The following is a 25,715-nucleotide window of genomic DNA, read 5'->3' as shown; positions in this document are numbered from 1 at the left end:
CCAGTTCAAGTCCCGGCAAGACCAAGTGCTACGGAGGTGTCCCTGAAGCAAGGCACACTGCTCCCCGGGCGCCGTTCCAAATGGCAGCACACTGCTCCTAACACTAGGATGGGTCAAATGCAGAGAAACAATTTCCCCACGAGGGATTAATAAAAGTCCATCTTAACTTAACATTAAAGGTGGGGTAGGTAATTTTGGAGAAACCAGCTCGAGGATGCTACAATTTGAAAATATACAGCCGGAAAAAAATCTGCCACTTCCTCACAGAGCCCCTCCTCCAACACACACGAACGCGCTCATGACCAATGAGGGCACGAGATAAGTTTGTGCACAGATGGAAGGCTGACAGGCAGGTAGGCCATCCAGTTACTTTAGCCGGCTCAGATGATTGGTCGTGCTTTTTACAGTACTACGGCTTCCAGAGATGACATTTTTGTATGGATTTTTTGCCAAAGCACTTCAGATATTCATTGCTATCGGGATGTTAAGAGCATTCCATGGAATCAGTGGTGTAGTGGTCGTTGGACGCGGGGGATCGCCGTTCCCCTTCTTTTTTGAAACATCATTGCCAGTGTTATCGGTTGCAAGTGTGTATTTGTTGTCATAATGACGAAAACATAATACATTTCAAAGTAATTATAATAAAAACGTAGCTCAAGTATTTATGCAACTTGATTTGAAGCGTTTGTGTGTGTGTGTGAGGGGGAGTACTGTGTGTGTGTGTGTGTGTGTGTGTGTTAGTGCTGTAGCGACGCGTCGACTTCAAAATCTCGTCGACGACAGATTTCCTCGTCGACGCATCGCCACACACACGTGGGTCACCCAAAGCAACAAGCAGTTCGCAATCACACTTCACACAATGGAGACTGAAACGGCTACCACCTCCTCCTCACAGGATTACGCACGATGCCCTGCAAAAAGCCCCCAAACAAAAACATCTCGCCCTAGGTCTTCAAAAGCATGGGAATACTTTAAATTTAGTCCAAAACGCAAAGGCATTATTATTTGCAGTCTTTGCCAAATGGAGTTGGCATACCACACTAGCACAACAGCTATGTTGGAGCATTTAAAGCGGAGGCACCCCCTTGTCTCTCGTGAAGGGAACAATGATAAGTAAGTACTAACTTTGGCTAAATTAATTCCACGTTTGTGTAGTGTGTTGTGCAGCTTGAGTTCTGTGCACTTCGGTAGTGCTAACTATCTTATAGCTCTCCGTGCGGTTTGTTCGTGCTTGGTTGGTTAGTAGTTAATGTTAGCTACCTAGCTAGCGGCGCCAGCTGTGTGTTAGTTAACGTTTGTCAGCATTTAATGTTGGCTGGAATGGTAGCTAGTTTACGTCTGCAGTACACCGCTATCTAGCCACTACTAACCCGGAACGAACTAACTGCACAGAGAGCTAACTCATGTTGTGGTCCTTTACGAGTCAAACATAACATTAGACTAACGTTAGTCAGCTTATGGCGCGTTTCCACTGCAGCGGGTAGCTCGCTTTAAGCGTGCCGAGCCGTGCGGGGCCCGTTTTTGGTTGCGCTTCCACTTGGCCTAGTTTTGGCCCGGGGCTACTTTTTCACCTTTTTTCTGGCCCAACTAAATCGTGGTTCTAGGGCCAGGAACAACCAGGCTGAGTCGGGCTGATTATGCTAAACTAGAGAGAGAATCGCTGGCAAGGCGGCTACAACTACAACAAGATGAACATATTTGACCGTGATTTAATTGTAATACACGTTTCAAAATGATGCCGAAGTAACAACATACTGATACCGGTTAGTAAAAACCATGAATTAATGCTTTGACAAGTCTGCAGACAGACGGCAGACGAAAAACCCTTTTAAAATACGTGCTTTCTAAATGGAGCTTGGCTAAGCTAACGTTATATATGCTCCGACCGTCCACACTCACAACAACGGCCTATACAGACATAAATAAACCAGCGACTATATTCGCCATGACACAGGCAGTCTGTGGTTTGTACTTGCTTAACTTTTGTCTAGTTTCTGAACAGATATGAAGAGCTGTGAGCTCTGAGTGCTAACAGCTAACGGCTGTGTTGTTTTTTGGGGCGCTCATTAAAAAAAACTATTATTAAGAATTTTTTGGTATTTATTTGAGATACATTACGTTTTTTATTAATCGAACAACAGAAAAATAATCGTTAGATTAGTCGACTAATCGATAAAATAATCGCCCGATTAATCATTTTCAAAATAATCGTTTCCCCCCAGCACTAGTGTGTGTGTGTGTGTAGGGTGACCAGGTGTCCCACTTTGTGCGGGACTGCACACACAGCATTTTGATCATTTGTCCCGCGTCCCACACATTGAGACTATGTCCCGCATTTGAGTGACAGTCGCGCAGAAAGGCTGGCTCGGTTCGCTGAAGGCCGGCACCACCCTTTATTATAATATTTTTTAAATGGCATCATGAGGTCCACAGTGTACCCCCGTCCACCCAGTAAAAAAATCCCCACTACACCACTGCATGGAATATAACAACAAGTGTATCTCAAGCCGGCTTCTCAAACTTACCTACCCCACCTTTAAGAGTTAGGTGTTGATGGATGCAATTGACCCACAATTCAACATACAACAGAAAAGAAGGGAAGAGAAAGACTTTGAACAGCGATGAACGACTCCAACACAGGCACAGAAATCTGATGAAATTGTTAAATTGCACTTTTCCTAAAAATATTTGTATGTTTGGCGGAGTGGTAAAAAAACAAACAAGGATAGCTCCAGTTCACACACGTTCTCCACACAAACTGTATGTCTAAGTATAACACACACACAGAAGCACAATAACAAGCAAACATACATGTGCACACACACAGGCTGCTGGGATATGAGCAACATTTGCATATGGCCGGTTCCTGACAGTAATGAGGCCAATCAGGATGGAGCTCATAGCAACAGAGTTGTAATTGGTGGATGCTCGTGGGCAGCTCCGTCAGATGGTGTGTGTTGTGGCGCTGACTCTCTCTCTCCACACACACACACACACACACACACAACACACACACACACACACACACACACACCCACACACACACACCACCACACACACACACACACACACACACAGCACACACACACACACACACACACACACACACACACACACACACACACACACACACACACACACACACACACACCACACACACACACACCACACACACACACACACACACACACACACACACAACACACACAACACACACTACACACACACACACACACACACACACACACACACACACACACACACACACACACACACACACACACACACACACACACACACACACACACACACACACACACACACACACACACACACACACACACACACACCACACACACACACACACACACACACACACACACACCACACACAACACCTTGGAGCAGGCGTTCAGACACAACGCTGCTTTATTAAACTAGACAACAGCTCATTGTGGGCGTTGCTATGACAACCAGTCGTCTATTTTTAAGCCATGCCACTAATCAATTCCTGTTCTTCTGTCGCCTGAGGGCGGGGGTGTGCATGTGCGTGTGAGGGTACTGATGTGAGGGGAAGGGGGGCAGGGGGCAAAGGGGAGGAGGAGGGGTGAGTGTGCAGTTGGAGACAAAGAGCATGGAGGAAGAAACAGTGTGGAGGATCTCATACCATCACACTGTACAGGCGATAATTATTGGCTAGCAATTCATCATTTCTGATTCGTCAATATCTGATATTTTATAGACAGAAACCCAGAGAAATGCCCAATCCAATATTTGAAATAAACCAAAATCAAAACTGTGTTTTGTCCACCTCAGCCTGCTAGTTCCAGTGTCTCTATTACGTTTCAATCATTGCTTTTAAATGTGCCTAGGTCCGACATACTTGAATCTCTCTGATCATGATGTGTGTTGGACAGCTGGAAGTCGTCACAGATGGACTGTTGACGGAGCGGATGCAGCGCAGTGTGTCTTTGTGCTGAATCTATGGCATCACGGGCAAAACACAACGACTCCGATTTTAGGCCCACAAACTTGGCAGAAGCTCTACCCTCAGCGTCACGCAGTGCTGGAAATGTTTGTTTACAGCCAATTATATGTTTTGTTAAAAATGTTTACATTGGACGCGTAATGGTGCAAGGGGTATTTCAGTGCCGGTACAGGTGAGAGTGATTAGGGCTGTGATAAGCTAACCGTTTTTGACCACGTTGCCACACACACGCTGTTTTTGGTTGTAAATAACTGGTATTTCAAGCAAGAAGTTCATCATCATTGGAGAGAGCATGCGTCCAACTGGAAAATTAAAGTTCATCAATCGTTCGGTGATGTTGAGATTATTGCAATAGGAACCAGTCGCCGGACGCTGCGCTCAAAATTAAAACGATTTCAACTTTGACCTCGATCACCTCCGACCTTTCGCCGCCATACCAATCAGATAACAGCTGTATGTAGTGCCACAGATTGGCAGGGGAGGTAACCATAGAAACGTAACTAGCCGTTTTCACCACAAGGCCCTGCGCCCAACCTCAAAGAGAAAATCACGTATCATGTGAATGCTGAACTGTTAATTTATCAATGATCTAATACGGGTATTACAGAAAAACAAACTGTTAAGATATATCATTTCAATGATAAAGGATCCAAATTAAAAGAACCAAGATGAAAACATGGATACATCTCATTTTGTATTAAAGGAAGTCCCATGACAGTCCAAGAGAATCTTCGTCCTAAACACTCCAGTTTAAGCGGAGCGCGGTTTAAGCGTGCCGTGCCCGGCCCGTTTTTGGTTGCGTTTCCACTTGGCGTAGTTCCGGCTAGCAGGTACTTTTTCAGTTTTCTGGCTCTCCAAAATCGAGGTTCTTTCCGGGCCAACAACCGGGCTTAGTATGATAAACTAGTGAGAGAATCGCTGGCAACTACAACAAAATGAACATATTTGACCGTGATTTAATTGTAATACACGTTTCTAAATGATGCCGAAGTAACAACATACTGATACCGGTTAGTAAAAACCATGAATTAATGCTTTGACAAGTCTGCAGACAGACGGCAGGCGAAAAACCTTAAAATGCGTGTTTTCTGAATGGAGACCGGCTAAGCTAACGCAGTATATGCTCCGACCGTCCACACTCACAACAACGGCCTATACAGACATAAATAAAGCAGCGACTGCATTCACCATGACACAGGCAGTCTGTGGTTTGTACTTGTTTAACTTTTGTCTAGTTTCTGAACAGATATGAGGAGCTGTGAGCTCTGAGGGCTAACAGCTAACAGCTGATGTTGTTTTTCTGTGTTTCGCATTTAAGATGACGTCACGGTTCCGCCTACACTGCATTACTATAGTTACTACCCCAGTTCCTAAACTGTAATGGAAATGCAGCATCAAGTGAGCCTGGCCTAACAAGGCCTAACGAGGCCTAGCCATACCGTACTAAGCCGAGCGAGGCCCTGCAGTGGAAAAACGCCATCAGTGAACAGTGTTAGCAGCGCCCAGTGGGAGGGGCCTGTTGCCTGCTGATCAAAGTGATAGGGGTTAGCCCTGAGGCTAGCAACAACCATAAATACAATGGAGAGCACCAATACAGTCCAGGAGTTTCATTTATAAAAAATGATATGTTGCCAAGTGTGTGATCGATAGTGTGTGTATGACGGCGAGGAGAAATAATGTCATAGCTTTGTGTACCACAGCAGGGTAGAGTTGTTGGAATATGGCCCAAAGTGCTTCTACACACAAGTTAGCATTGACACATGTTCCTACAGAGCCCATACTAACATTGGGGGGTTAAGTATCTACTTCCACATGTAGTGGCTGCAGAGAATGGGTATCGAACCCCCGACCTTCTGTTTGAAGGATGACCATAGTGAGCCACTGCTGCCTGCTGAACAAATGCTACAACTCCACAGGCCACAGGGCATCCAGCCTGCTGATTAAAGTGATGGGGTTAGCCCGGGGGCTAGCAACAACAATATATCAATACATTTATAAAAACATATTATCAACTCATTGGGCCTTTTTCATAAAATCTCAATGATCTATTTATTGTGAAGCAGTCAGGTGAGATACTGCTATCCTATTTGGTAAAAGGAGAGATACAATATTTTATTGAATGTACCTATGAAAAAAAACCTACTAACATTTAAATTGTATTTTTTGTCCCATTAGTCAGGGCTGGGCAATATGCGGCAGTAATGTGTCCACCAACAGAGATCCAGCTGCCTCACAACTTCACTCTCCTCCTCCAATCCTGCTCAAACAAGTGAACACAGAGATGAGGAAGATCTGTGGTTACATTAATACCACACATTTTCACTGAAATCGTTTTTTGCCAGTTTTGAATGATTTTTAATAGTTTGTTTTACTTCGCATATTGACTGGCTAATGTGCCATTTTAGTTGTGTTTTACAGCTGTATTTGTCTGCCTGTCTTGTCTGTGTTTTATCTGTTGTAACTTCGTACATGCTGCCCTTCTTGGCCACGTCACTCTTGGAAAAGAGATTTTAATCTCAATGAGTCTTTTACCTGGTTAAATAAAGGATATATATCTTACAAGGACAGTGCAGTGCAATTCCTTTTGCTATACTCTTACATACAACTTAGTAATTTTTACATTACAAACACTGAATAAGGGCAGGTATTTATTTGTGTCTGTTAATCTTAACTTCGGAAGACTCCAAATAATTGTTCTCAAGAAACGGAAGGCTTTATTATTCAGAATTTTTGTTTAACAGTTTTGTATTATGTGAGGCAGCCCATTTTGGAAGTTCCAAATAAAATAATAAATAATATTTTTTTAGTTAAACGGTTTTGTCCATTATGGAAGTTCCAAATGAAAGAATAAAAGTAATTACATCTGAGGAAGCATGGTTGTTTAATAGCATTTCTTAATTGAATTTACAGGACAATTACTGTATCGTGATATACTGTATAGCATTACCGATTTTGATCATATCACCCACACATAACCTGAGGTGAAATTCTAGGAAAAATATTTACAGGAAATGTCAATAGAAATCCCTTATTGTCAGTAAACAGAGGTGTGTGCTTCCTGCTCGCTGTTACACTTCTGCTGCAAATTAGGGTCCTGTTCCTTTAAAAAGGAACAGACGTAATACTCTGTTTCTTATTTATTTATTTTTTGCCCAGGAAACAGAGCTCTGTTAAAAAAAAAGAGGCATTGAGCCAGTCTGAGCCGGTTTGTAACCTCAGGATATGGAATAATCTGTGAATATGTAGCCGTTAGTGGTCAGGACGTCACACAGTAAGACAGTCAGAGGCAGAGGGCCGGGTGGGAGGTGAGGAGGAGGAGCAGCCCGTGTTTTCACAGCAGAAAGAGGAAAATATCTTCCTCTCAGAGCTGGCACACTGTCAAGAAAAGACTGAGAGCAGAACTTCAGACCACAGGGTGGGGCAGACACTGTTTCACCAGCCAAACCAGAGGGAAAGAAGAAAAGAAAAAGCAGGGGGAACATGAGACACTGAGTCAGAGCGAGGCAAGCAGAGGTAGACCGACATCTTAAAATGTGGCAGTCAGGAGAATCACTACCAACACTCCTAATGCCCGACAGCAATGCATTCTGGGTATTTCAGGGGCTAATGCATCATTGCTGGATGCTGGTGTTAGTTTACATATGGAGCAAATGTTACACATGCTATTTTTAGCTACACATCACAGAAGGCTTGTGAGTGACAATTAAAAAGTTAGACAATGAAATGGAGGAGGGGTGCTTTACTACATTACATACTTGGGTAACTTTTTTCCAACACATTGTACTTGTTTGAGAGGTTTCAATGCATTTTTACTTACCTAGCTAGTAGCTACCCATTTGGACTGATTCCCTTCCTGGATTTATTTATGATAGCATGCATTCATCACATTCAAAGAGGCTTGCGTTCAGCTGGCTGTCTGTTACTGTACCACAGCCCTTCAGGTTAATGGCAGAATAATGGCAGAAAGTGGGGGATTCAGAGGACACTAAACATTCCTGGATTCACTTGTCCCACTGTCCCTGTACAACTAGCAGCTAATGGTAACAGACCACGGTACAGAAAGCTCCAGCTGTCATCACTGGTATGAGGTCAGTACATCAGAGAATCCTGCTGACAGCAAGCAGGAAGTGTGTAAAGAGTGGTGCAGGAATGAGTCCTAAAAATGGCAATTAGCATTTAGCATTTAACCACTTCAGGTTCCTTTGTCCCAAAATCAACATCTATGTGTCATAAAACGGTGGATGCTTACATGTGATTAAATAAAACTACTAGTTGTCATCACACCCAATATTAGCCACCTTTAGCTTAGCGGTGGTGAGGAGCAGTCATCAACCGAGACACAGATGGTTTATAGCCTAACGTTAGCTTTTTACTTCTGGATATTGCACGCTTTAAAAATCATGAAGTGGTGTCAATATGCAAAGACCTGCTGAACAAAACATGTAAGAATCATAACGTGTGTGTGCCAAAGATCTTGTATTCTGCGATATAAAAAAATACAATGGTAAAATCCCATTGGCTTTTAGTTGAGAGAGCCCTTGCAACGCTAACTACCCTACAATAACACAGCATCACTGCACCACGCTACACAGAACCCAGATAGTAGGGATGGGGTTATATAGGTTGCCCGATAGTTTTCATTATCGGGATAATTATAAATATCCTCACAACAGTAACTTCAAAATGCTGTGTGGCTAGCCATCGGGGTTGAGAAGTGAACAATAACCTGGTTCTAAAGAATACACTAATTATCAACTAGTTATGGGCATCCAGTTATAAAAACATTGAATACAACTATTTAGATAGAGAGCAATGTTTTTTCTGATCGATATTTCTGTATTTACTATCGTACAAGAATACTTCTACTTGTTTTGACAAAAGAATAGTACTTTAACTTGAGTCCAGTTGTACTACTGTTGATTGAATTGAATTAAGTACCATATCAACCAGACAATGGTCTTGGGTGTAGAAAACAAGACACCTAGGACCAGGGCCGTATCCAGGATTACCTAAATACCGAGGTCCAAACATGCTAGGGGGATTCGGGGGGATTCGGGGGTATAGATAGATAGATGGATAGATGGATGGATAGATAGATGAATAAATGGATAGATAAATAGATAGATGGATAGATGGATGGATGGATGGATAGATGGATAGATGGATAATTAATGATGGATGAAGATGGATGGATGGATGGATGGAATAGATTGATGGAGAGATGGATAGATGGATAGATGGATAGATGGATAGATGGATAGATAAATAGATAGATGGATAAATAGATAGATGGATAGATGGATAGATGGATAGATGGATAAATAGATTGATGGATAGATAAATGGATAGATGGATAGATAAATAGATAGATGGATAGATGGATGGATAGATAGATGGATAGATGGATAGATAAATAGATTGATGGATAGATGGATAGATAGATGGATGGATGGATAGATAGATGGATAGATAGATGGATAGATAAATAGATAGATGGATAGATGGATATCATAGAAATATGATTCAGATATCCGCGGAATTGCTGGAAGAGTAGCTTTCCAGCGGTATCTCCTGTGAGACTGTAACCAGGGCACAGCAGCCAATATGGCCGCTCAAAGCAGCTTGACTTTACACTGTGTGGGATTGGTGGATTTGTGTGTCCGTCAAGGAAATCTCGGCCGGCAGCCATCATGGTCTGAAATGACCAATGGACATCGAGAAATCACTAAGGACCTACCCACCAATAGGGCTGTGCAATTTAATCGATCCTGCGATATATATCGATATTTAGTTTTCCGAGAAAGTATCGATATTTCAACCGCGGGTATCGATACATTAAGTCTGATAACTGTGTTCGTTATTCTCGCGTCCAGGAGAGAAGCTTTAAAAAGGAGACTAATTGAGTCTCTGAGAAGGTTCAAATGTATACTTTAATTAATAAAAAGCGCGGTAATGTTACAAGCAGAAGATGGTTCAGTCAGAAAAACAGCTGTGTTCTGGCTCTCGTGAGCGATGGGAAGAGAGCAAGCTCCATCTTTCCAGCTGTTAAATATCCTCTGCTGGCTCCTCCCTGTGGGCCGGTTGGCGCTGCTGGGGGCCGGCCCTCCACGTCTCCAATGTTCATTGTTGCGCATATCAGAGGATTCAGACATTGTACATTAAATATATAACTAAACATGCCTTTTCTCCTCCTTATCTCTTTCATGACTTTTCATTTAATACATTTTAAACGCTGTAATAAATACTCACGGCTGGTATCATTTCCGGAAGTTCCGGATGTTGTCTCATGCTACCCACGTCTGTAAACAAACGTATTCAAATAAACTGTACCTTCATTTAATATTCAGCAATAATAATATCTCGACGTCTATAGTTGTAGTGTTGAAATCAGTAGGTTTCGGTGTGCAACACTCCGTGTCATATCGCTACTAAATTCACCTCTATAGTAAATGGTATATTGGCCACATGCTAAATGCTAACCGGAGATGAAGGATTTTCAGAATAAAAGCTTAACAACTGGTTGTGCACAAGAACTTCTGGTTTTTCAGTATAAAACAGCATTTAAACTGACGGTATGTTTAAGGTACTTTATGCCATCAAAACATTGATTTTAATTTCTAACAAGTCCCATTCAAATCCCCTGTGTTCCGCCACCTGCTGCACCTTTTAATTCTCCATTCTCCATTGTGATACTGCACTTTATGTACTTACGTTTCAAAGGCTTGTAAGCTACAGTTTGCACAGTTTCAATAAATGAAACAAATTTTCTCACCACATCTTTTGATTCATTTTGTCCAGCATTTGCAAGCTGTAGACTCTCTGTCAGAGCCATATATTGTATAATTGATGCTTTCAGTTTTCAGTTGAATTAATTCAATCCAAGTCAATGGAACACTCAAGATGTCACTAAAATCACACTGTCCCTTTAAAATCTTTCAGAAAATGAAAGTGTATCGAATTATATCGAATCGTATCGAATCGTTGGCTGAATATCGTGATATATATCGTATTGTGAGCTGAATATCGTGTATCGTATCGTGAGATTAGTGTATCGCTACAGCCCTACCCACCAAGTAAACAAAACATAAACCACGTGTCTCCCATCAGTTTACGTCTGTGAGGAGAGAGAGAGAGACAGAGAAAATGGCTAAAAAAAAACGTTACAGTTGCCGACTTCGCTAGAGATTTTTTTCGCTAGCAGCAGTGAAGATAGAGCCTCAGAACCTGAAGTCTTCGACTCTTTTGAAGAAGCAGAATACAAAGACAACAACAAGGATCCATTTGGACATGGGTAAGTGTAAATATTACAGTAATAGTGTACTGGCAATGTGTGGGGAATACCGCGAAAATGAACAATAGGTTTATTGATATATATTTTTTATCGATAGTCATGAACTTTTTATTGGGACAAAATAGACTCTCCATTAGCAAACGTTTACTCTGTGTTAACGTTATTTTGGTGTGTAAAAGTGAGATTACATGTGTAGATGATTAAATTAATCATGTATTCGTCCCACAACGGAGACATTTACAGTGACATGTTTTTGCCATCGATTATTTTATCATACTGTTCTGTACAGATGAGACTGTCATAGATTTATGTGTGCCTGTTATTATTTTACCGTCCTGTACAGATGAGACTTTGTAATCAGATGTAGCCTATGTATATGTGTGTCTGTGATTTTATACTGAATGTAAAGTAATTGGAAATACCTGTGTGTGTGTGTGTGTGTGTGTGTGTGAGAGAGAGAGAGATTGAGAAAGACTCCTTCTGCAACCTCCCAAACTTTATTTTTATGTGTGCATTGTTATTTGTGCTTGAGCAACATTTTACTTGAACTTTATTTCAATGAAATTAGTTGTAATTATTGTCCTACACAGGCGGCGTTTATCCAGCAGCCAGAACATCCATCTGTGCCGGCCCCCAGGTCAAGATCTACCGTGGCTCAAGGGCCTTCACCAGAGCCATCACCACCAAGGACCAGCATCACTACACAGCTGCCTCCACCTCCATCTGCGGCTGCCACCAGGTCAAGATACACCTCAGCACAAAGGCTCCACCACAGCCATCACCTTCAACCCAGCCAGCAAGGAGGTCTCGTGGAGGTCTCGTATAGCACTTGTACACCCCACCTACACAGCAGCCCATGCACCATCACCCCCATCTTCACAGCAGCCAGACCCACTGTCTTGGAAGACAGACAAAGACCTTGACACTGTCTTGACATTTATAATGAATAGTTGGTTGAAAGTTCTGATGTTCAATATTGTAAATAGTTAGATTTTCCAGTTTCTTATATTTATATAAATAGTTGGTTGAAAAAAAACATATTTATAATAAATTGTTGGTTGAAAAAAAAAGGTTGAATGCTCAATTTGTATTTGTACACATCACATTAACCTTGGTATGTAATATGAAGTCCTTATTCAGTCCTGACGTATCTCAGTCCCTGCTGTGGTGAAAGTAGAGTGATAAAAACCTGTTTCACTCAAAATTCGAATAATTTTTTTAAAATTTTAGACATGAATAACACATTTATATACAGTGTAATTCAAATATTTCACTGCTTTTGTGATCCTAGGACTTTGGTAACCAAATCTAAAACACCAAAACAATTCGATCACATGAGTAAATTTGTCTTTTCACAAGAGTTTTGAAGATTTTCCGAAAATCAGATGTCACATTTTAAGCTTTTGAGCTACTTATCTCATCAAACAGTGCTCTAAGGTGAGTAATATGCATATATAGCAATCCCAGAGATTGTCCTGAACATTTTGATATGTAACACATGGGGTGCCATGTTAGAAGAAATACATTTAAAAAGGTGATTTAAGAAAACGTCTAAAAATCGAGAAAATACCCTTATACCTCATTCACACCAACGGTGTTTCAGGGCCGGTTCGGAGCTGGAGCTTGAAAAGCACCTGGTTTTCCTCTTCACACCGCAGCGGAGCAGCCTCTTAGCTCCGGAATCCGGTTCGTTTCAAGCACCAACAAATTGTCCGGCCAGAGCAAAAGCACCACATACGTCACGCTTACGTCGAGGCGGGGGCAGGGGCAGAGACAGATCAACTCCTGAACAACAACAAAAAGCCCGCGTTTTATCCAGTTTGTACACAACGATGGAGAAACTTAACCAGAGTTTCAGAGTTTCAGTGTTTCTGCCATAGACTGTATAAAGGTTTCTGCTCATGGTGAAGCAACGTGTCTGCGTGTTAAGGTGGAACCTGAGCATTCACGTTGATCACCTCTCATTATAAACTCATTATAAATCTATAAAACTATAAATATTAAACTTTACTTCACGTGTTCATTTGAGAACAGCTGTTACATACCTGTTACATATCCACACTCATGGTTCAGTCCACCTTAAGAAATAAGACCGACCTCGGAAGCAGTTGTGTTTTAAAAAAACCTTTATTGACACGAGTACACTTTTTTATAAGAATATAACTAAACCACAGAAATGACTCCGGAAAAGCTGCAGCTAGAGCCATAAGAAATGAATGCAACTGATTTCATCCGCGCGGTTTGGCTTTATGAAGCAGGCACGCAAACGGTTTACGTCATGACGCAAACGATGACGCAACGACGCATTACCAGTCGGACTATGGGCGGTGTGAAAAGAGCCAGAGCTAAGCCGAAGAACTGGTTCTGAACCTGAAAAGCTCTAGCACGGAGCTTGAACCGGAGTTGCGTTGGTGTGAATGAGGCAGGGGCGGACTGGCCATCTGTAGAATCTGGAGAACCACAGAACGGCCGGTCGTCAAGCGGCGTTGACGGCCGGCACTTTAAAAAAAAAAAAGGTTTAACGTCATCATTTAAATTGCGCTGACAGCCGACAGAGGGCGACAGCGGCCGCTAATGCAGTTGTGTGGTTTTTATGTCAAATAATCACACACGAAGAAGAAAAAAGACCGGCCACATGAAGAGAAGGGATTAGACGCCACGGCAGACAGGGAGAATGAAAAAACATGGTTAAAAATCAAAGAAAACGAAAAGAAAAAGGTGGGGCCGAGAAGGCAAGAGAAAAAAAGATGAAGTCACTCGCAGGTGAAGCATATACATGTGGCAAATTGACAGACCTTTTTGGCAGCAGCGCTGCTACAAGCACTATCAGCAGCAGCAGCTTAGAACCAGTGCAAGATGATGTGGGCGCGAGTTCAGATATACAGCCAGCCTCCTGCGTTCATGATGAGGGACAGAGTTGAGCTGGTGGAAGAACCAGCTCAACTGGCACGTATACAAGTGCAGGGCAAGAGCAAGAGGTGGGTGAGAATTATCCCTTGAACTCAGTGGCGTTTTCTCCTGGAGGCCAAGGGAATGCCAGGCTTCCCCTGTTTTTTGGATTGTAGTTATAATATTAATAAATACATAAAAACACTTCGTTTAGTTTCGGTAATTATGCTGCCGGCCCGTCTCTCCCCCATTCTCATTGAGTATTTTACAAAGAGTGAAACAGCGCCCCTCTAGATGTTATGGTGAAACAGTAGATTGCACTCTCTGTTGTGAGAGGAGGCCAGCCGAAATTGGCTTCCCTTGGTGAAAAAAAATGGAGGGATTGACCAATCAGATGAGGCTCACGTCATGCCTCACAATCCAACCAAATCGCATCAACTTCAGTTCGTACTGTAACTGTCATCACTGCCCTTAAAAAGTAGCAAGCAACTGAAGCAAGTGCAATTATGGAGGGTGGAGTATTTCATCCAAAATTATTTTACTAAACTTCCGCTACAGCAGCAACTAAAATGAAATCTGATGACAGGCCAATGCCCAAACTGGAGCTGTGTACTGAGATGAAAAAAGGAGCAAATCGGACGTAAAACTTTAAATAATAAACAGCGGATTTCTAACATTTGACATTTCATGTGGCCGGACTGGGTCAGTTTCCAGGGCTGAATTTTAGTCCCAGTCCGCCCCTGGAATGAGGTATTAGACTCCAGAGGGTTAAGCCTACATTATTTTGTGTGACTGTACCTGCAGTTCCTCCCTGACTTCCATCACTCTCTCTCTCTCTCCTCTCTCTCCTCTCTCTTTCCTCTCTGCCTGTCCTGTCTCTTCCTTACCAAAGCTGAGCTTTGACTGACGTAGTCCTTTAATTTAATCTGAGTCAGTGTAAAAAGAAAACAATATAATGTTATATCTTCAATGTTTTACTCCAAGAAAAGCATTACAACGTTTGTTAAAAGGTAATACTTCTGACATTGGATGAATGTAATTCACTTTAGCTCTCCAGCTAGTTTATTCACGCTATTTAAACCAAAGTATAGCCTAAAGCTGCAATATAAGTTAGTGTGCATGTTGTCGGACGTCCACTGACTAACGTAGAGCGTTCACACAGGATCTGCTGCTCATACGATGTCCTGATGAACAGAAACACAAGCAGCCCCCTGGACTCAGATCTCTAGATACCTCATCACTCCTCCGCTGCTCCGATACAAGTCCGGGCTGCGGAGGTTTGTTGATACATGTCGTCTTCTTCTCTTTGCTTTAACAGAGGCTACTTAGTTATGCAGCGCCCCCATGGTCAGTAAATGGAAGTACTACAAAGAACCCCGTTTAGTGCCGTTATTTCAGAAGTTTAGTTATATATACACAGCTCGGAAAATATTACAGAGGTCCGGACCTCGGTGACCTCAATGGTGGATACGGCCCTGCCTAGGACTTTCTCAAGTTTCAAATTCAAAATGAATACATTGAGTTAATAATCAAATATGAATTGTTAGTTGCGGCAATAGGGATGTCACCATAACAGTATATTAGTAGTTGAAAACAGGTAAATTCTATGATTCTCAGTGTCAATTGTATGTCACGCTATAAAAAAAAAAAAGCATTATTTTTTAAAATCAACAAAAACTCCAAAAGGACCATTACATTAGTTTAAAATGAATCCATGTTTATCTGAAAATGAGCCAGAGCACCATCCGACTGACTTTGATAGAGCGGGTCACCTCATGTACAGAAGGCAGGCCTTTAGGAGTATTTGTCACGCTTCTTGGTGGCTCAGGTTAGCATTCTCCTTCTTAGATGTTGATCTGCTGTGGTAAATGGTATTCTTTGTGCACTGCAAGGTGGCAAAGAAGATACCGGCCTGCCTCCATGAAGCACAAACATGTATTGGCTTCAACTCTCATTAAACGGCCCTCCCCTCTGCATCAGCTTTTCTTTTCGTGGACATTTTTTATTTATTTTTGATTTTTTAACAACCCTTTCTTCTGATAGAGTGCTGCTGCTGGAACCGGCTGATAGTCAGACACTTCAATACGCAGGTGACAAATCAAGATGCATATTGGGACATGTAGTTTAGGGGACTCCGTACCCCCCGCAAAAGCAGCATCAATTGTATGATAAGCAAATTACATTATTTGAAAGCTTTCAAGGACAACATAACATGAAGCGGGTGATTGGGTCCCGCAGGTCCTGAGTTTGAGACATATCTCTTCTATGTGGCATTCATAACCTGTGCGCAAATATATTTATATATAAAAAGGGAGAATTTCAATGTCTGAGGTAGGGCTGCTCAATTAATCATATTTTAATCGCAATTACGATTTTGGCTTGCAACGATTATGAAAAAAAAAATAAAAAAATGTTATTTATTGGTTTTCCAAGTTGAATTATACCAGTGTTTCTCAAACTTTTTCATACCTAGGACCACTTAACCAATAAAAAAAACACTTGCGGATCACCTACTCCACAAATATCATAAAACAACACATCGTTTTTCTAGAACAGATTACAAATCGCCTGAAAATGGTACAAACAAGTGACTACATGTGTGATGAAGGTGTTTATCTGGCTATATCATGCCAATATAAAGTTAAACTTAACCTCGCTCCATTGCGGAGATATTCCCGCAAGAGTGCGGACAAACTTAAATTAATTAATTCATTTCAAATGTGAATTTTAACCAATATACTCACGGACCACCAGTGGTCCGCGGACCACACTTTGGAGAAGCACTTTGAGAATACTTAAGTTCAGGGTAATCAACTGTTAAAAACATACTGTTCACATTTATTTTCAATAAATGGATGTTTTCAAAGTAAATGGATAATCGGTTTTAATAATCGTGATATCAATTATTGACCCAAATCATCGAGATTATGATTTTTGCCATAATCGAGCAGCCTAGTCTGAGGCCATTAACAGAAACATCCTCCACAAGTGATCGGAGCAGCCTTTAACTTTAGTTGAGTGTGCTTTATGATGTATTCTATATATTGCTCATTAGACCTTTCTTAAACAATGAAAATGTTCAGCTCAGAGTGCTGGATGTATGACCTCACACTAGTATGAACACTGACCCTAACCAATACACATATCGAGTTTTGAGAATCTGAGGGTCATTTGGGAGCAACCACTGATCATGTGGTGCGCCAATTATTGCATTTACTGTATTAAATTGGAAAGCAAATATCACATTTTTCTGGATGAAATATAAATCCCTGACACAGGGTTTTGTCTGAACGCTGCGCCCTCTTACTTTCGGCATGCCGCCCTGATACCAAAATGCAGATTTGCAATTCAGAGTGATGCCAGAAAACAATATTTCTGTTCTTCAAAAACTGTATAATTACTCCAAAATATGAAAATCGTTTCAATAGAACCGTCAGAACGGCATAGACAGCTTGATTTTACGGAGCTCCGAATAAGTAGGGGACTGATTTCCAGTGGGTCTGCGGGGGGAGGAGTGGCAGGCAGCAGCTGACACTGAAACTGATTTCTGAATCAGTTTCTTATACTGGCCCTTTTTTCTGGAGAGGAAGTAAAGAAACCGTAACTCAGGATTTATTTGTTGTTTCAGGTGCAATATATATATGATTTTTTGTGTACACACAATCTTAATGTTAGAAACAATTTAAATAGATGTTATGAATGATTGTATTTAAAAATGTACTTGTTAAAATCCTTATAGGTCATTGACCCATGCACGCATATATAATAATACCCCATCTTAGAATGATCTATGTTTTATCAGGATGAAATTAAAAACATTGTGTCTGTGCAGTGAGCGCTGTGTGGACTGGGGTGACCTTGTGAGCACCTGGCCTGGTGCAGCACAGCGCTGCAGCAGGGATGTGCACGCTGCTGACTGCATCCCACTCTGCCCTGCACTGTACTACAGTACCTACAAACCCCTGCTTCATGGACTCATTACAGATCAATTAGTGCTGAGTTTCCAGGCCACAGCTCTTCAGCCTGATTACACATCAAAACATGACTGGCCAATCCTTATAGCTACATTAGGCCATCATCACCATAGGGCGGCGACATATCCATATCATATCTATGTGCTTAGCTTAGACATTGTCCCAGAAAATCGGATGCAATAATATCCTAAATCATGTCTTTGCCTGGTTTCAAAGATGAAGATTTTTTCTGAATTACCAGCTTTTCTATATTTTGCATTTACCAATTTTTTCAATAAATCCACCGACTTGTGAATATTTATCGAATTCTCTTTTTGCAACATCATTAATGGTCAACCCTACGATATCCTCACATTATTGATTGAGGGATTTGGTCTAAAGAAAGTGTGATTTTGGATTCTCTTCATATCGCTCAGCCCTGTCTTACTTCTGCTCCAAGTTCTTTCATATTTAACCCTATATTTAGATACAGAGTACAATGGGATACTTATGTTTATTTGCAGCAGAAGATAAGCATGTATGATTAAATATGGGTGAGAATACAGCTTACTGACTTTGTTCACCTTTTTTTCACTATATGACAAATAAGGTGCTGAGGGTTAAAACCTATACAAATGATCAGATGAAATGATAAAGTTAGATATGCTGACTCCTGAAACTGATATCACTGGATCAGCTAGAGAGAAGACGTCTCTATTGGAATTAAAAGTCCTGAATGTAGAGCGGTGGAGCTCTGGCTCTACGTCACATCCACCCACCCACCCATTGCTTTTAGCCCAAGCAATGGCACCTAGAGTGCATCCACTCACCACGTGTCCATGAACACAGAGATATGGGGTGTGCCACTCCACTATACAGGGCCTAGGGATGTTATATGCAGGGGTGCACATAACTTTTTTGCCAGACATGGTAGCTGATGATGTAGGCCTACTTCTTTCTCTCTGGTTGAGTCTGTGATTAGCTGCTTGCATCCACAAGTCAACAGCTGGGTTTGGGTCGAAAGTCTCTGTTGTCATCTTAGACAAGTGGATGTACTCAAATAAGTATGTGAACATAACCAATAACCAGGGGTGCACATAACTTTTTTGCCCTGGTTCTCAAGGAGCACCTGGAGATGTTGCTTGGTGCTCATCCTTAAAATGAAATAAACCGTAACTTTTGAGGGGGTCTTGACTTTATTTGCCAGACACACGGCACTGAACACACATGCAGAGGTGAACACAGAACACACATGCAGAGGTGAACACAGAACACACATGCAGAGGTGAACACAAGACAACATTAGCACGACCAGTAATCCTACAAGCTGTCATCACTACCCTCCTGACTGTTCTCCTCACTGTCTTCCTCTCTGTCAGACATGGTAGCTGATGATGTAGGCCTACTTCTTCCTCTCTGGTTGAGTCTGCGATTAGCTGCTTGCATCCACAAGTCAACAGCTGGTTTTGGGTCGAAAGTCTCTGTTGTCATCTTAGACAAGTGGATGTACTCAAATAAGTATGTGAACATAACCAATAACCTACCATAGCTAATAACAAATTAATGTAACTTATTTTATTTGTGTTGTTCATTCATATCTTATTTAAATGCATTTTTTTGTGTATCTCTCCAGTTTTAAAGGATATTTTTGGTTACTGTATGCATTGGAATTATTTCAAACCTGTTTATCCCAATAATTATAAAGGAGTGCCTTGGAAATATGTGTTTACATAAATTGTGACCAAACTGTTTGAACTTAGACTAAAGTGAACTATCTAAACACTCAGAGTCCTTTACCTCACTGAGCTGTAGTATCAGCCTCTCAGTCTGACTGGAGAGGACTCTCCCTCCACATTATTGTAGAAACATCTTCTTCTTATATCCGTTAGAGCAGCTAGCACCAGATTCTAATAACAACACCGGGCGGTGCGCCCTTCTCTCTCTCCCACGCTCACTCGCACTTTGGCTGTGAGCTGCGGGCGCCAGATAAGCCAACATCCCCCATTTTCATCACTTACAGCGCCCATCGTACAGGGCAAATGAAAAGTGTAACCGGGGTGAAAAGGGTGTTACATTTACTTAATTATGAATATTGTTACATCAAGGCCGAAAATTAGGATGAGCCCCAACGGTCAAAAATGTTTTTTTCCCTCTCAGAGCTGCCAGCGCAGCGCCTCCACAGATCTGGCGCCCTAGGCGAACATCTATAACGCCAGTGCTACGGGCCGGCCCTGAGTTCATATGCAACTCGCAAATATCTTTCTCTCTCTCTCTCTCCTCTCTTTTCTCTTCTCCCTCTCTCAATGTTGGTACGCAAATGCACTTTTTTTCAAATGACCCGGTGCTCTTTTTTTGGTGGAGGTGCGCATGCGCACCTGCGCACCAGTTATGTGCAGCCCTGGTTATATGGACAATTTGCAGCTGAGCGATTAGATCTTAGGATATCAGAGAAACACACTGAGCAGATGTTAGCCTTTAGCTCGTAGCCGCTCCACTTTTGACCATGCCGACTGCAGGACAGAATCCCAGGGCCCTACACACCGTCTTTTGGGCGGAAAATCACTGTTTGTCCATTAAAAAGGTGGACCAGCTAATCTCATGCCCTCTGAGCTGTGCAGTACAGCCCCCCCCCCCCCCCCCCCCGAACCCACAACACGGGTGCCAGGCCTTACACCATTTCTGGCAAATGTTATGGAAGGGGCATTTTGCAATTTATATTCATTAATTCTGCACATTACCAATTTAAATTCCTTCTTTTTTCATTGCGATGCATTTTTTGGCAACCGTTTACTTTGAAAGGACAGAAACCACAGCAGCCAGTGAGATCTTGGATTTTGTTCCCGTCTAGATTCAAGTTCATCTTTTGGAACATTTAACCCTGGTTCTTGTTGGCCACAGCCACCTGAAGAGCGGTCCAAGCGCTGAGTGTTCTGAGTGCCTCCACCTGGCTGCACCGACGGCGTGCGTTGAAGCTTCAACGCTTCTGCCCATTCACTTTGAATGGGGTGACGTCACGCTTCGCCGAACTGCATTGTGGGAGCAAAGCGTAGCTTTTGCTCGCGTTGCTCGCTGCAAAAGTAGAGCAATGTTCAACTTTTGAAGCTTCGGCGGAAGCGTCAGCCAATCCAATCATATGCCAGTACAAGCTCTAGCCAATCAAACCGCTGCTTGTGTGTCAGGGGTGGGAGATTCATGTGATTGGTTGTTGGTCGAGTTTCAGACACGCTCACCGGCAAGCTTCAACGCACGCCGCCGTGTGTAGGGGCCGTCGGTGTCAGATTCTGACCTCGGAGGATCCACATGCTGTTTGAGAATCCCACAAAAAGGTTGCTTTCCAGCCTTATCCACTCTGGCCTTGGTGGGAAGGAAAACATCATCTTTTCATACTATGATTCATTTGAGCAAAAACATTTTTGCAATTCTGCTGTGCAATAATCATAATAATTGTTATAATACCTCAAAACCTAAATAGGTTCATACCATGGATAAGAATCTATTTGTCTTTATTTTCATTTGATTACTAATGTGTTTTTTCTCTATGTTTACTGCTATGTCACTTCTGCTGTAACGCTGTAAATGTCCCCGCTGCAGGACTTCTGATATGTACATGTACACAGCACACACGGTTAATCAAGCTGCTGCGTTTAACCCTTCATGGCATTGGAATTAGTGGGCAGCCATTATACACACAGTGCCCGGGGAGTGCCTTGCTCAAGGGCACCTCAGCCGTGAGGTGAACCTCTCCAAATACTACTCCATACTTGGTCTGTTCAGGGATTTGAACCGCAACCCTCTGGTTCCAAAGTCCCTACAGACTGAGCTGCTGCTGCCCTAGTTGGACATTTTTGCTCATAAAATATGCAAAACACCAAACAGAGGCATGTTTGCAAACCGCCATTGTGTTCACTTGTGAATTCAGTGCAATCATTTGGACCTGGTTTACACCTGTGTACGGGTAAAGAAAGCTGGATTCATCACCACCACCACCACATGCTACTTCCTGTTTCCCCCTGCCAGGTGAACTGCTCATGGAGCGCTGAGGAACCATGTCACCGCCAACCATTCAACACTGACACTGCCCTTTGTGTGTGTGTGTGTGTGTGTGTGGGGGGGGGGGGGGGGGGTCCAGGTATGTCCTGTACATGTCCAACATTACACACTGCTTGAAACCAGAGCATTCTTAAGCTTTGCTGTGTATTATGATCCTGCATCAGAAATCACATTATTCATAATTGGATGAGGAAATGTCATGTTTTAGGTTTTAACTCGATGACTTCAAGTCATCTCTCCTTGATATGGGTTTGGACATACAAATTGCTCAGACGATGCTGTTCATTTTATACAAATTTGAAAGTACACAATAAGAACGATATGGCTCAGCTGGGAAACATGCAGTGGCGTTATACTTCTATGCACTAATCAGGGTTTGAAGATCATTATTACGCAAAATATTAAAACAAATTAACTTCATCTTGCAATCTGTTTGTTTAGTCATGGATATTTGATGTTCAGCTACTTTAAGTCCTTTCAACAGTCAAAACAACATCATCTGATTTCCCTCAATGGAAATGCACATTTGCAAATAGACCGCCAACAATATTTTTGTGAAGGAACATTTAGTTCACCATGACAAAGTTATGTCGACTGCCTCCTTGAATAACATCTTAACAGTGTTTATGTTGTGTAGCAGGACATCAGATTGCTTCTACACATGGTAGTAACTATATTATCACAATGTGCATTGTTTCTATAACGACTAGCTGAAGGAGGATTAAAGCCTAATTGCATATTCATCAAAGCCTACACTCTGGAGGTGAATAGTGTAACATGTGTCATGGCAGCATCTGTATGCTGCTGCCGCTGGTGAGGGACTGTGAGCTGGAAATAGGAAGAGGAAGGACTCCATCATTGAGAATACTACAGTTCATTCACACTCCTCAACAGCAGGGACCTTTCATTCATACAGACCCACTATCACTATGTGAGTGGAGGGCTGAGTGTAGCAAGGTCTGCCAACTGTTCCACAACCACAGTCCTTCCACACAGGTTTCAACACTGGTCCCTAAATTCTGTGTCATATGAAAACCCTTCTATTAAATGCCATGTGTGAGAAAAGCGCTCTGCCTGTTCTACAGAGGAGACAGGACTCAGAACAAACAGCTGTTTCAAAGTGCAGAGGAAAGTGTAAGGTTACATGGCACAAAGTGACCATTATCCTGCTGTCTGTCAACTTTTTACTCCAACAGACCAATAGTATTGCACTTTCAAAAACGTGTGTAAATGACATAACTACAATGTTTCTTCACGAAAAACTTGAACATTAGTAATCGTTGTAAATATTATTCATAATGGAGGAAGCTAACACACCGTGTCTCTTCACCTCATATAACCACCTCCATCTGTGCACAGCCTATTGACGTTAATGTGCAACACAAACACAAAGACAAGCAGTCATATGCATGAGAATCCATCTGCATGTGACTCATGTACATCTTGAGGAGCAGTGCAGCAACAGAGGAGAGAACAATTCTCTCAGCAGACACGAAATGAGGTCCTGTATACTGCAGAATAATAGGCAGCACACATTAAATATTGATTTCCATTTGGTCTCTAACGTCATGTAGACATCTCCCTCCGTTAATCCTCCGATCAGGAACAAGCAGCCGCCTGCATACCGCCTTGCCTTACAGTGAAGTGTTGCTTATGCTGTCAGCGCCAGGCAGCCATTGAGGTGCATATGGAGCCAGTTGAGTCTACGTAAATGGCTGATGCATTTCGAATTTTTCTACCTAATTGCTGAGAGCCATCAGCGACCCCGGCCTCCTGCTCGCGTGTTTTAATCCGCCACTTCACGCAGCTCTGCTTCAATAAAAGCATTCAAACGTCTCATATAATCCCGGCGCTCTTTAACAAGTATTCGGAGGCTCTTTCTCCAGTCGGAGTTAACCCCTAGAGACTCCGGATCAAACAATGAAACGGATTGGAGGCATTCCGCACAACGTTCCCATCACAATGTAATCACGAGATATCCGTTACCACTTTAGCTTTTATCAAAACACAACAAGCCGGGCAATTTAAGATATCCCATAATGTTTCTGCTGCGACTCCAGACCTTTAAATGCAAATGAACAGTTCGAGGCGACGGCTGCTGGTCGCCAACATGTCAGCCCGCATCAATAAATAGCAAAGCAAAGCCGCTCTATTGTCTATCAGCATATCCACCGGGAGGAAAACGACACAACAGCTAGCCGTCCTGCCGCAACACCAATCCCGCCGCTGCCGTTTCAAAACATCTCCCGCCGGAGCAGGGCCTCGCGCACATCCTCGGACTCACCTGTGTCTCTTTTCGCCTCAGTGTGTACCGTCTCCGGGTTCACGGTCCGGTCCTGACGCGCTGCAGCGGCTCCTCACCACCAGTCTCCGGCACCGGCAGGCAGCACTGAGCCGCTGATTGGGCCTCGGCAGACGCTCACCCCTCGGTGCAGCTAGACACACCGCTCATTGGCCAGGCAGTCACTCCGTGTCGACCAGACAGACTGCTGATTGGCTGTTCGTTTCCCCAGAAGATCCAGACAGACAGCTGATTAGTCCTCAGGCCCTTATCACTGGAAGCACTCTGATAGCTGATTGGTCGTTTATTTCCGCGGTGGCGACAGAGAGAGATCTGATTGATTGGTTGGTTGGTAGTAGTGTTGTTGTCTGTGTCTGGATGGAGAGCCATGTTAACTCCGATGGGGCTAAAGAAACAATGTGTTCGTTACATTAAGGGAAGTAACGGGGTCGTTTTAATCTTTTTACATACATTCTTAGAGTAACCCGGTTTCCTCGAGTGGAGGCAGGCATTAATAGAAACCTGGTTGATGCCTTGTTATGCTTGATTTCTTGTTGTAGCTGGTAACCGTTTCTTGTGCACGCATGTGCATGACAAAGACCCAAGACAGGGCAACCGAGCTGTGACAGCAGTGCGGATGGCTGATAAGAAACGTCATTACTCCATCAAATATAATGCCCCCCCCCCCCCTGTAGGCTGTCCCTGTGCGCCCTCAGTCATAATGCTGGGACAAAGAAAAGTCCTCAGTCTGCAGCTTCAGATGCTACTGTTCAATAACATTGCCATCCAGTGACGTGCACAGACATTTTTTGGGGGGGCGGGGTGCTCAAGTGAGAAAAAGGGCACTTCCCATAATCATTTATAAAAAAATGTTTTAAAACAAAAAGTTAAATATAGTTGCACATCTCTGACTTACTGACCAATTTATTTTAATACCCTCACACTCACGCAATTGTTTAATACTCAACATAATTTTACAAAATAATCAGCTAACACAGAGACAATGGTCTTCTTTAGTATTCACTACGCACAAGAGCAGACAACAAACTAGTACAATTATTAGTTATTAAATGAGCAGCCAACAATCAAAATTATGAAGTTACTGTTTAAGGACAATTACAGGCAAAAATATCGTTTTTTTCATGTACTTATTTTGGTCTATTTTGCTTCCATGTTTTCTTTCACTCTAATGGAAATAAAACTTCCAAGAAACCCATATAAATGATGTTCGTTTTACTACCATGTCTGAAGTCATATATAGATT

General features: G+C 42.5%; 1 protein-coding gene across 1 annotated transcript in view; it reads right to left on the bottom strand.

The window, feature by feature from the left end:
• gatad2b (GATA zinc finger domain containing 2B) overlaps positions 1–25,079 on the bottom strand; it is a 60,996-nt gene extending 35,917 nt beyond the window's left edge. Inside the window, 1 exon segment of the mRNA XM_034229160.1 lies at positions 24,455–25,079. The gene's annotated coding sequence lies outside the window, so the exon portion shown is untranslated.
• Positions 25,080–25,715: the final 636 nt, after the last annotated feature.

The sequence above is a fragment of the Gymnodraco acuticeps genome, unplaced genomic scaffold (assembly GCF_902827175.1).
Source record: "Gymnodraco acuticeps unplaced genomic scaffold, fGymAcu1.1, whole genome shotgun sequence".
NCBI classification, from domain to species: domain Eukaryota; kingdom Metazoa; phylum Chordata; class Actinopteri; order Perciformes; family Bathydraconidae; genus Gymnodraco; species Gymnodraco acuticeps.
The sequence above is the reverse complement of the archived record's forward strand: the minus strand, read 5'-3'. Positions and strand labels throughout refer to the sequence as shown.